We start from the raw sequence: 11,640 nt of genomic DNA on the forward strand, positions 1-11,640 counted from the left end.
CTTTTATTTTTATAAAATATAAATTAATGTAAAATGATGTATACTTTTATTTTTTTTATTACTCTGATTTATTTACAAAGTTTGAATACATTGGTTTTCACAAAAGATTCTTCTCATTTCCTTCACCCCACCTATCCATTGAATTGTGCAACCTATGATTAACACCAAACCCCCGTATCATCACCACTCTATTTCCTCCTCCCTTCCACCTTGGATCCTCATACTCATTCTATAATAATGGTTTTATACATTATTTGTCCTTGTGGGACTGAGTTGGTTCATTCAGCATAATGTTATCCAGTTCTTCACAAGTTAAGTAGTAATTTACAAAACGATTGCTCCTACAGCTCCTATGTGCTGCATAGTATTCCATTGTAGGAAGGTACCACAACTTCTCAAACCATTTGTTTGCGGTTGGACATCTAGGCTGTTTCCATGTTCTTGCAATGGTGAATAACACTACTATGAACACTGGTGTACAAGTTTCTGTTTGAGCCTCAGTTCTCATTTTCTTGGGTATATTCCAAGCAATGGGATAGCTGGTATATGTAGTAAATGTTAAGATTAGAGAATATAATGCCTCCAACTTTGGGTTTTGTTTTTGTTTTCAGAAGAACTTTGCTTATTCTGGATTTCTTTTCCCAGTGAAATTGGAAGTTTCCTTTTCCATTGCCTTGAAGAGTGAGATTGGTATCTTGTGTTGGGATTGCATTGAACCTGTAGATTGCTTTTGGGTAGCTTTGTCATTTTCACAATGTTGAGTCTTCCTTTCTATGAACACTGAATATTTCTTCATTTGATTAGGTCTTCTATTTTTTTTTTGTAGTTGTGTTTGGTAGTTTTCCTTATGTAGGTCTTTTGTGTCTCTGTTATTGTGTACCATTGAATTGGAAGTGACTATGGTTGACCCTTCATTGAGTTTTCAAAGGCAGTAACTTGCTAAATAAAGTGAAAACAAACCCGTAAGGATGAAAAGATGATCTTGAGCCTATCCCACCCCAATTTAATATTATCTCAAGAACAGGTTTGAAGCCTTAAACATTTGTAAATGAAGACCTTATGAGCTGTGGGATGATATTAAGAATATCATCCATGAAGAATACAAAAGTTCATTATAAAGATAGAGGAGGAAGAAAAGACCAAAATGGATGTCGAAAGAGACTCTAAATATTGCACTAAAATGCCTAGAAGTCAAAACAAATGGAATAAATTAGGAAGTTAAAGAATTGAACAAAAGGTTTCATAGAGCAGCTTATGAAGATAAAGCAAAGTATTACAACAAAATACTGTAAGATCTGGAGTCAGAGGGAAATTGAAAAAATTTGTTAAAAACAGTGTATTCAAATTTCATAAGTAAACTAGTAGAATAAAAAGAAAATAAAAATAAATCTACTTGGCTTGGCATTTTTTAAGCTGAAGGAACTGAAGAACAAATTCAAACCTTGAGTTGTAATACTTTTAAGATGCTATGGGCAAAATAGTTAATGATCAAGGAAACATCAAAGAAGATAGAAGGAATACACAGTCACTGTACTAAAAAGAATTGGCTGACACAGGGCAATTGAATGAAACAGTATATGATCAAGAAATAGTGGTAATAAAGAAGGAAGTTCAAGCTGCTTAGAGGGAATTGTCAAAAGGAAAAAGACCTGGAATCGATGGATATCTGGTTAACATATTTCTGCAAACATATGCAGCCCTGGATATACTTACTAGGTTGTGCCAAGAAATCTGGAGAATAACTACCTGGCCAATTGACTAGAAGAGATCCATAATTATTCCCATTTCAAAAAAAGGTGACCCAACAGAGTGTAAGTTCTCGAACAATATTACTGTTATGTCACGCAAGCAAAATCTTGCTGAAGATTTTATCTAAAAATACCAGACCAGACCAGTGTATCAACAGAGTACTACAAGAAATACAAGCTGGATTTACAAGAGGCTATGGCACTAGGGATATCATTGCCAATATCAAATAGATCTTGCCTGAAATCTGAGCGTACCAGAAGGATATCTATGTTTTATTGACTATGCAAAGGCATTTGACTATGTAGATCACTGCAAATTGTGTCCAGTATTGAGAAGAATAGGAATCCCAGTATGCTCATGCAAAACCTATTCTTAGAGCAAGAAGCTCTTGTCTGAACAGAGCAAGGAAACTGCAGGGTTCAAAATCAAGAAAGGAATGTGTCAGGGATATATCCTTCCTCTATATCTTTTCAATCTATATGCTGAACAGATCTTTTAGGAGCTGTACTCTTTAAAGAATAATGTGTCATCAGGATTGAAGAATGATTCTTCAACAACCTGCATTGTTCAGATGATATAACTTTGCTCACCAAAACTGCGGAGGACTTGAAGCATTGCTGCGGAAGATCAAGGACTGCAGTCTTCAATCCTGCATCAAGGACTTCAGTTTTCAATTGCATGTCAACATCAAGGAAAAAAAAGATTCTCACCACTGGGCCAAGTGACAGCATCATGATAGACTGAGAAAAGATTGAGGTTGTTAACAGTTTAATCTTGCTCAGATCCACAACCAACACTTGCCACCAGCCCTCAGGAAATCAAAAGATGTGCTGCCTTAGAAAGACTGCTGTCAAAGACCTCTCCAAAGTGCTAAAGAGCAATAATGTCTGTCTAGAGACTAAGGTGTGCTTGATTAAGGCCATGGTCTTCTCATTTGCTTGCTGTGCACCTGGAAATTAGAGCTAGACAGTGAATAAGGATGACAGAAGAAAAATCAATGCCTTCAAGTTGTGGTGCAGGACAAAAACAGTGAATATACCATGGACTGCCAAGAAAACAAACAGATCTATACTAGACAGGCTGAAACCAAGTTGTTCCTTGGAGGCAAAGATTTTGTTCCCAGGAGGTAACAGTCTTTGGAGAAAGACATTATTCTCGGAAGGATAGAGGCAGGAGGAAGACCTTGGATGAGGCAAATTGACACAGTGACTGGTAGTAGGAGCAGGTGTGTTGGAGATGGTGAGTCGGTTCTGGAAATGACAGGTCTCAGAACTATTGTTCAGGGTTGTTGTGTGTTGTAGTTGACTTGATGGCATATATCAATGACAGCATAGTATATGCAATACTCTTAAAACAATATAATTCAAAGGTATAGATTCTTCTTCTGTTTATTCATTGTCCAACTTTCAGATGCAGAGGAAGTAGCTGAAAATAACTTGGCTTGGATCAGGCATGCCTTCATTTTTAAACTTACATCTTTGCTCTTTAGCCCCTTGGAGGGGTCATTGACAGCATATTTCTCCAATGCAGCACACCTTTTGATTCTTGTCTGCTGGTACCAAGGGTGTTGATTCTGGATCCAAGTAATAAGAAATTGTTGACAACTTTCATATTTTCCCATACCAAAGAATGGAGTCTTTGATCATCTTCTGTAGCAAGTGCTTCAGGTCCTCGTTGTTCTCTGCAAGCAAAGTTGTGTCATCTGCATACTGCAGGTGGTTGTTTATTCTTCCTGTAGTCGTGAAGCCATTTTCTTCTTATAGTCCAGCTTCTCAAATAATTTGCTAAGCATACCGATTGAATAAATATGGAGAAAAGATACAACTTTGACATATACATTTTCAGATTTAAAATAAAAAAGTACAGTCAAAAATAAATAAAAATATTTTAAAAGAAAATCCTATAAATTTCTGAGATGGGAATTATGTCAGAGACACTGGAATAGTTGAAAGAGTCTATCTATGACATTGTCTAATTATGTGTGTGTCTTATGTTAGTGAGAGGAGTGAAGAGAACTGCCTTTGGTCCACTTTCTCAGGAAGGTACCATGATAAGGTGCTAAGAGCTTTAGAGACCTTTCTTGTGTCCCAGTATCAGCTGTGTTCCCAAATTGACATCTTCTCTGAGAGTCTGATCCAGGTACCAACTGGGATCATGCAGCATGTGACATAGAAAGTTCTCAGCAAAGAACCTGTTCCACTTTGTTCTTTGTCAGCCTGAGATATTTTTTTTTTACTCCTAAGAGTAATGTAAGTCTTTGGGTGATACAAATGATTAAGTATTGGCCTACCAACCAGAAAGTTGGCTCTTTAGACCACCCAGATGTGCCTCAGAAGCAAGACTTAATGACCTGTTTCTTAAAGGTCATAGCCATGAAAAGTCCTGTGGAGCAGTTGTACCGTATACACACAAAGGATCCCCATGAGATGGAATCTACTCCATGGCAACTGGTTTAGTTTGGGATAAAGAGCGATAGATGAGCCTACTCTCAAGGGAGAGGACAAAGGATGTTCTTCTTTACCAGTATTTCCTTACACAATTGGTTTGCCTGTAATAGGGTTAGACATTTCTAAATTTGTGTATGAAGCTAAAGCAAAAGATAGAAGAAGAGTTTTCAAAATCATTTTCTCACCTCATCAAGATACTGTAGTCATGTGACAAATCTATTTTGAGTACCCATATCTTAGAGAGGGGAGCTCTAGTGGCCTGGTAGTAAGAAGCTGTACTTTGACGGCAGATGGTTTGACTCTTCCAGCCACTTTGTGGGAGTAGGATGGGCAGTCTTTTCCTGTGCAACTTACTGTCTCTGAAAACCTGCTGGTATGTCAACTATGGGTTGGTTCTGACTTGAGGGTATACATAGCAGCATATCTTGGAGAATGTGCAGGGGTACTCCCTGAAGGTAAATAAGGCTTTATCTCTCATACTTTAGACATATAACTAGGCAAGACTATTCCTTGGAAAGAAACATCATGCTTGGAAAGATGAAATGTCAATGAAGGAGAATAAGACCCCTAACAAGACAGATTGACACAGTGCCTTCATTAGTGGGCTCAAGCATGTCAGAGATGATGAAGATGCCACAGGTTAGGACAAAATTCAGGTATGTTGTTTATTCACAGGGTTGCTGTGAGTTGTACTGGACTCAGTAACACCTAACAACAACAATAACTAGTCATCAGACCCATGTGAGAAACTGGGATTTGAGAAATACAGGAGAAAATCCAGCCTTCTAATGGTATGGGTCCCAGGATGAGGGCATGTAGTCCTCAAGAAATTGTAGCGTACATTCTCAGTGCAGAAAGACTAAAAGCATTTTCCTTGTGAACAGGGACCAGAAAAAGATTTCCACTGTCACCACTTCTATTCAGTATTGTGTTGGAACTACTTGCAAGGGCAATATGAAAAGAGAAGGAAATAAAAGGCATATACGTTTGCAGAGAGATGGTTGAACTGTCACTATATGCAGATATGATAGTATACACAGAAAACCCCAAAGCTTCAACCAAAACACACACACACACACACACACACACACACACACACCCTATTAGGGCCAGTGGACCAATTTAATATAGTGGCAAGATATAAGATCAATATCCAGAAGTCACTGGGATTCCTCTATAGTAACTCAGAGACAGAAACTAAGAAAGCAATACCATTTACAATAGCCAACCACAAATTGAGATACTTGGGAATGAACCAAACTAGAGACACAAAAGACCTGTACAAAGAAAAGTACAAAATACTTTTGCAAAACACAATAAAAGACCTAAATAAATGGAAAAATATGCCCTTCTTCATGAATAGGAAGACTCAATATTATAAAAATGATAGTCTTACCAAAAGCAATCTACATATTTAATACAATCCCAGTTGTTGTTGTTTTATGCTGTTGAGTCACCTCCAACTCATAACAACTCTATTTACAACAGCCCTAAACTGTGCTCTATCTTGTGCCAATCTTATTGTCCCTGAAACACCTACTCCCATTACCCTAGTCACTGAATCAGTCCGTCTCATCAAGGGTCTTCCTCTCTTGCGCTGCCCCTCCATCCTCCCTAGCATGATGTGCCTCTCCAAGGACTGGTCCTACAATCCCAATACCAATACCAAATTCATTTTTCAAGGAGATCAAAAAGGAAATTGTCAAGTTAATTTGAAGAGGAAAGAGACCCCGAATAAACAAAAGCATTTCTGAAAAACAAAAATGAATTCGGAGGCATAGCACTTCCTGACCTCAAATCCTACTACAAAGCAGTAGTAACCAAAACAGCATGGTACTGACAGGCACAGAATCAAGAATCCAGAAATCGACTTATCTATCTATGGTCAACTGATATCAACAAGGAAATAAAACCTATCAGATGGGGAAATGTCAATCTCTTCAACAAATGATCCTGGCAAAACTGGACTGCCAGCTGCAGAAAGTTGAAATAGGATCGATACCTCACACCATACACAAAAATCAATTCAAAGTTTATTAGAGACCTGGGACTAAAGCCCAAAACCATAAAGTTCATAAGAGACAAATGGACTAAGCTTAGAAGGTCTAGGGTATAAAGAGGCTAACAAATACAGCCAGAGAAATGCACAATCTGGAGATGAAAAAATTGATGAATGGGACCTTCTAAAGATTAAATCCCTGTCTACGTAAAAAACTTTTTCTAGTAGAAAACCTACCAACTAGGAAAGAACATTTGACAACACCATCTCAAACAAAAGTCTTATAACAAAAGTTTACAGAATACTCCTGGGCCTCCAGAAGAAAAAGACTGATAATCCATTTACAATATGGGCTAAAGAAAAGGAGAGACTCTTCACAGAGGAAGACATTTGGATGACCAACAAATAAAGAAATGTTCACAATCACTGGCAATACGAAAGATGCAAATCAAAACCACAATAGGATGCCATCTCACCTCAGTAGGGCAGCAAGCAATAAATATTGGAGAGAATGTGGAGAGGTGAGAACACTGTTGGTGGGATTAGAAAATGGTACAACCAACTCTGGAAGGTAGTTTGGCGTTTTCCTTAAAAAAACTGAACATAGAAACTCTGTATGACCCAGCTATTCCACTCCAAGGAGTATACCCCAAGGAAACTAGACCTGACATACAAAATGGAGATTTGTACACCAGTGTTCATAGGTGAATTATTCACCATCACAAGAACATGAAAACAGCCCAAATGTCAAAACACAACTGAATGGATAGAAAAATTGTGGTACATTCACACAATGGAATACTGTGCATCACTCAGGGGCAACAAATAAAATTTTAAAAAGTACTACATAACTTTGGAAAGGCTGGAGAACATTATACTAAGTGAACTCAGTCTCATAATGGCAAATACGACCAGAAGACCATTATTGTAAAAAATAGGATAACTAGTAAAACATGCATGGGGACCCAAGGGAGGGAGAAGGTGGGAGTAGATGGGTGAGGATGGGGAGAGGCGAAATCACAAGTTAGCACAGGGTGGAGGGAGGGGTAAAAAATTGGGAATGATTCATCAGGGACCTGAAAAGACAGGGTAATGGTGGGCATAGTATAATGGTGAATAAATTTATAAAACATAATGAATGGAGGGAGTTCCAGTGGCCTAGAGTCAAGAAACTGCACTGCAATCCCGAAGGCATGCAATTTGAATCCACTAGATGCTCCACTGGAGAAGGAGGGACAATCTCCTGTGCCAGTCTGATCCGACTTGATGGTACACAAAAAGAAAAGGGGGGAAAACTCACAAAAACAAACCATAATGAATGGGAATGAGTGTATGAAACACAATGTAAATGAAGAATAATGTAAAACATAATGTGTACAAACTTTGTAAGCAAGCCAATATAAAATTTAAAAAAAAAATACCGTGCAGTGTTAAAAGGTATTGTTCTAAAAGATGCCCTAGGTCCCAAGTGAATATAGGAGTGGGGTGCCCATTAATTAAAAGCATGTGAGCCACAGTAAGAATGAAAGAGGCAAACACCACCAAGAATAACAAAGGATTATCTCCTAAACTCCCTACTCCTTCCACACTCCAAAGTGTGGCACTCTGGCATGTGTGCGCTTAGTAAGCCAGGAGTCCAGTCCTAGGTGGGACAGGGTGGATGGGCCTCAGTTCTGACTTTTCGTGCGACAGTGAGTCCCATGTCTGATAGAGAGCAGAGCTAACATTAACATTTACAACCATATGTTTTTACTTGGAAATCTAGTAGCAGGAAAGCATGTGGAGTTAAAGGTTAAAATCAAGAAGAGTACTTTTTCTTGGTACTTGTTTTATCATTGTGTACAGTCTTAAAAATGCACATGACGGGGGAAAATACACATGAAGTACATAGTTTTTACATGCATTAACATATTACCAAAAGTTTTAAAAATATAGTTTAAGCTCCTTTTCTCCTTTTTGCTTGAATTCTCCACTCTTGCCTCCTTTCTTCTGTATTTCATTTTCTGCCTAGCTTTCTTTGATAATGTGTTGTGAATTATGCCCTTATTTGATATCATACTCTGGGCATATTGCCAGGAGTGGCCAGACTCTGGAAAACAAAACAGTGTTTGGAAAAATGGAGGGTAAGCGAAATAGGGGAAGACCCTTGATGAGCTTGTCACAGTGGCTGGAGCAGTGAGCTCAAGTATAGCAGGAATGATGACGATGGCACCGAATAGGGCAGAGTTCAGATCTGCTGTCATAGCATCGCTACAAGTCATGATTTCTTTCATAGCACGTAACAACGATGACACCATACGAAGTTCAAATTCACCAATCTTCCATGGGGGCAAAAATGAGCAGTCTCCTCTCTTAAGGATTAGTAACACGTTAGAGAGACACTGTGAGTTGGAACTGACTTGACCAGTGCATTTATTCATATTTTTACTTAGTTTCTGTAAGGAATGAGTGCTAAACTGTTATTAAATAGGTGCTTTAGGATTAGGTATTATTTTCATGACAAGTTTACAGAAGAAGAAATGCATAGTAAAGTGGACTGTGGACTTGGGGGCACTGTATAAAAATTAAAGAATTTCTTTTTTCTTTTCAAAGAGAAAAATGAACGAGGGAAAGTGTGGGAAGGAGGAAAATGTGCAACAATGAATGAATGAATGGAGAAAAAAATAAGTGGAAAGAATGCTGTAAAAAAGTTTTTAAAAGGTGCTTTATTAGCACCTCTTGCTCTAATACTATAGGATTTTGGGTTTGGTTTTTGGTTGTTTTGTGTGTATGTGTGTGTGTGTGTGTGTGTGTTTTATTTGTTTAATTTGTTAATGAAAGGGAATTTTATTGATATGTTGGTCTTGAGCTACTCAGTGTTCTGAAGGAAACAGACTGATCTTAAAAATATATTCATTTGCACACTTTGCAACAATAAATGAATGGAAATAAATAAAATTTAGAAAAGGAAAAAGGAAATACTTTCTATTTTACAGAGTTGTTGAAGACTAAATGATTAAATTTTTATTAAAAATATATATTCATTTGCTTGATGGCTAAATTTTGTAGTTTGCTGTTGCTTTATATTGTTGTTGTTAAGTGCCATCGAATTATAGACGACTCATAGCAACCCCATGAATGAATCAACATTCCACCCTACTGCTCACCACTCCCAGCCAACAAGCTTCTGTATATAGCAAACTTCAAATTAATCAATCATAAATCAGATTTCTTAATAGTCTTTCCTCTCCTCCTGCTCCCAACTCATCTTTATCAAATTTGGGAACTGAGATTATATTTGGCTTCATAAAAAGAATAAAATAAATTGACATTCTTAAAAGTTGAGATTAAGAGTTTTAAGAATTTTCACATTATTGCTTGCTGAAAATGAGGAAGACTGCACATGTTGCAGAAGATCAAGGATGCATCCTTCAGTTTGGATTGCTTCTCAATATCAAGAAAACAAAGATTCTTACCACTGGACCAATAGGCACTGTGTCAGAATGAATGAAGAAGAGATTGAAACTCAACAGCTTCGTCTTGCCTGGATCCACAATTAACACTCTTCGTACAAGCAGTCAGGAAATAAGGAGACACATTGCCCTGGGGAAATCTGCAGTTAGAGACCTGTCCAAATTATTGAGGAGTAGTGATGTCAGTTTGAGGACTAAGTTGCGTCTGATTCAGGCCGCAGTCTTTCTGTTTACTAGCTATGCATCTGAGACCTGGACAATGAATAAGGATACCCATTTTTCTCCTGGGAAGCTCTAGTGAATTATAGGGTTTCTGCTAAGGTTTTCAAATTTGTTTACATGTGGGGTTGTTTTTGTTTGTTTTTTTTTTAATTCTTTTATTAATTTCTGCATTTGCTGTGATAATTGTTCTAATCCTGATATTCTCTTTTTTGCATATCACCTTTTTCTCCTCAGCCTTCTCCTTGCCTCCCTTTCTCCATCCCAACCCCTGCTCTTCCTACCTAAATGGACATTTTAAGTGTTTCCATGTTTTATTAATATTTTTTTAAAATCCTCTTCCATCCATATGCTCTCCAGCATGCTCTAGCCAGTTGTTTTAGTCACTGTGTCAATCAGTCTTTGAGGGTCTTCTTCTCTTTTGAAGACCCTCCACCTTTCTCAGCATGTCTTTTTCCAAGGACTCTCCCCTCCTAACAAGTATGTGAGATGAAGTTTCACCATCTTTCCCTGTAAGAAACAATCTGATTGTGCTTCCTTCAAGACATGCTTTTTGATCGTCTTGCAGTTCATGGAATATTCAGTACTCTTCATCAACACACACTTTGAAAACATCAATTCATCTTTGGTCTTCTTTGGATATTGTCTAACTTTCAGTTGCAAAGATGATTGAAAATACTGTGGCTTTGAACAGACACAGAGTAACCTATATAAACTGATGGCCTTCTCTTTAGTACTTTATTAATTTTTTCAGTACCAAATGATCAAAAATTTTTATTTCATTAAAATTCTATTTCATGTCTATTCATACAAGTCTGTCCCCCAACAAAACAAACAAGCAGCCATGTATGGAATAGTGAAAACACCAAGGACAAGGGTTGGCCACAGTTTATAATAAATCTATAAATAAATAGATATATACTTGTAAAAGTCCTCCTTCTCCTTGGTAATTTCGACTCTCAGTTCAGATTATTAAATACAAAAATGTTTTCAACATCACTTCTTTACTTCTCCAGTATCTTCAGTGCTGTCATCACCCATCTCCAGCCACTTCTGAATGACACCGATTATGTCATTTGTAAAATCTTACTGAATTATGATCCCAATCTCCTCCATGAGTGAGGCACCACAGGAGAATTTCTGAGAAAAACCTTTGTGTGCTTCTTTAAGATCTAATTCAAAGTTTTCAAGGCCACACACTCTAGTTATGTATTTCTTCTTTGTTCTAGGAATTTTGACAATTGTCACCTTTTTAGGATACATTCTTTTTTTGCTTTATCTGACTCCTTCCACCTTTTTTGTTTTTCCTTACCTTCTGTCATTCCTTGAGCCTCACTAATTCCACCTTCTTGTTTGGGGGAATTTCCTACTCTGAGTTTTGCAAACTCCTTTGGAAAAGTCTTTTCTAACCATTGTCTGCATTTAGCAACATCTAGCATGTATTCACAGTACTTGACTGGTAATGAACAGTCTCCACAAAAAAGCATGCAAAGTGGGTAATCTGTATCTGGCTTGGCAGTGTTGCTCTTTGGGTCTCCTTTACAATCAGGCCCACAGGAATCAGAAAGGTCAGCAGTCATCTCACACACCTGGGTGGTCACACAGCTCCCACTGCCTCTTCTCCCTCCATCTGAAGTGACACACGGAACTCCTCTTACTGGCTGGGGCCACCAGAGACCTCTTCAGTACTTTAAAGAAAATCAATCAATAAATCAGTCCCCAAAACAACTGCTCTGGAAGTCAGAAGCACTTTTTCAAAAAGCTGAACATAGAC

At 37.8% G+C, this 11,640-nt stretch overlaps 1 protein-coding gene and 1 pseudogene across 1 annotated transcript in view; one reads left to right on the forward strand and one right to left on the reverse strand.

Moving 5' to 3' along the window:
* LOC102873517 (piggyBac transposable element-derived protein 5-like) overlaps positions 1-11,640 on the forward strand; it is a 184,399-nt gene that overhangs the window by 31,137 nt on the left and 141,622 nt on the right. The window lies entirely within an intron of this gene.
* Positions 10,863-11,449, reverse strand: LOC102844346 (annotated as a pseudogene).

This window comes from Elephantulus edwardii, unplaced genomic scaffold (assembly GCF_000299155.1).
Source record: "Elephantulus edwardii isolate Elephantulus edwardi_28Jun2011 unplaced genomic scaffold, EleEdw1.0 scaffold00071, whole genome shotgun sequence".
NCBI lineage: Eukaryota > Metazoa > Chordata > Mammalia > Macroscelidea > Macroscelididae > Elephantulus > Elephantulus edwardii.